The sequence below is a fragment of the Gekko japonicus genome, unplaced genomic scaffold, assembly GCF_001447785.1.
Source record: "Gekko japonicus isolate JY-2015 unplaced genomic scaffold, Gekko_japonicus_V1.1 scaffold1929, whole genome shotgun sequence".
Classification (NCBI taxonomy): Eukaryota; Metazoa; Chordata; class Lepidosauria; order Squamata; family Gekkonidae; genus Gekko; species Gekko japonicus.
The window spans coordinates 179231-181192 of record NW_015174325.1 but is presented as its reverse complement, the minus strand read 5'-3'; the positions used below and the strand labels follow the sequence as shown (position 1 = coordinate 181192).

Sequence of the window (1962 nt, the reverse complement as noted above, 5' to 3'; positions counted from 1 at the left end):
CTCCTATGGCATCATGAGTGTTTTAATTTTGAAAAATATGGATGAGAGAGCTCACATTCATACCTATGTCTGGTTTTCATAGTACAGCTTTTGCAGATGGCCAGTAGTGTGTAGTGGTTAGAGTATTAGAACAGGGAAATCATCCCCACTTAGTCATGAAGTTCACTGGGCCAGTCACTATTTTACAGTTAAACCACTTTACATGCTTGTTGTCAGGGTAGAATAGGAGCAATTCATGATAATATGCGCCATCCTCATTCTTATGCACAAACTTTAGCTTGCTCTTGGAAACAACTGAAAATGTGACATCCAAAGTTTCTTCTTATGATATTGTACTGAAGATATTCTGTCATCTTGATTATCTAAGTACAATTTGTGTTTCCATCAATACTGTCACAGTAATTTGTAAGAAAGAAGCCGAAGTGTGCTTTTAAAATTAAATTATTAATTGGATTGAATATATCCACCACTCCTTCAGAAGTGGAGCTCTATACAGCATTGATCATCCCCACCCCTCTTTTTTTCAGAGTGTAGGTAGTGACATCATCTTGCAGAAAGAACTACACCAGGATTACTAGCACAACTCATATTACCACTTGTGTGTTTAGGGAAATACCTGAGGCATCATCACTGTTCAGGAAACATGACCTTCAGCATGCTTACTAAGCAAATGGAAGGTAATTACAGTGGTAGTTTATGGTAACTAACCACACTTGCTAGTAGGATCAGAGGTCATTTCGGGGGGCATCGTGGGGGATTGCAGTTCCCCCGGGTGAGGTACGGGGGCGGGGCACATGACGAAGCCCCGCCCCCTGCTTCCGGCCGCCCCGCTTCCGGCCCTCATTCAGCCAGGAGGAGGCAGGAGAAGAGGGAGGGTAAGTTGCTTCCTGGGGGTGTGGCCTTATGACACACTTCCGGTGATGTCAGGGGGTGTGGCCTTATGACACACTTCCGGTGATGTCAGGGGGTGTGGCATATACTAATGAGTTATGCTAATGAGTTCCCCTAGCTCTTTTCCTACGAAACAACCCCTGAGTAGGATGCTGTTCTTGGCCCCAAGGCATGACCCTGTTTGCAAGATAGTCAACACGGCTCTTCCTTATAAATAAAACTTTATTCACAGCTTCAGCATGCAATAAAAAACCCAATGTCCAGACAAATTTACAGTTCCTATGATGCATATGCTGGATTAGAAACAGTAAAATAATTAGGATTTAACAGGATACAGATGAAGAGTTGAGGCTTCTAAGAAAAATCTGGTGAAAAGACTATGGGCTTTTTTCTTGGTGTTGCCAGCGTGATTATGTCTTGAGAATATGGAGGGGAAAAACCTTTGGGGCAAGCAGTGACACAGAGGGAAAAAGAGCTGCCCAATGGTGAGGGGGAAACAGTGTCACATGGTATATTGCTGCAAGTATCTATCTTTAAAGGTACACTAAGCATTAATCTAGAGGACTGCGGCGGCTCAAGTGGTTAAGACACTGAACTGCAGGCTGGAAGGTCGGTAGTTCAGCAGTTTGAGACCCAAGTGCTGCATGATGGAGTGAGCTCCGGTCTCTGGTCCCAGCTCCTGCCAACCTAGCAGTTCGAAAGCAAGAAATTGCAAGTAGATAAATAGATACCGCTTCGATGGGATGGTAACAGCATTCCATGCGCCTCGGCATCTAGTCATGCTGGCCACATGACCATGGAAATGTCTTTGGACAGTGCTGGCTCTTGGCTTGGAAATGGAGATGAGCACTGCATCCCTAGAGTCGGATTCGACTGGCTTTCGAGCAAGGGAAACCTTTACCTTTACACCTAAGTATTAATCTACTAACTATTCATAGAAAAAAAGGTGCAGGAACTCATTAGCATAACTTATTTGCATATGCCACACACCCTGACATCACTGAAAGTGTGTCAGAAGGCAACACCCACTGCTCAGGCTCCACTGGACTGTTTTGGATTGCTAGCTAGGGG

General features: G+C 44.5%; 1 pseudogene; it reads left to right on the top strand.

The window, feature by feature from the left end:
* Positions 1 to 1962, top strand: part of LOC107121323 — a 175270-nt pseudogene that overhangs the window by 6970 nt on the left and 166338 nt on the right.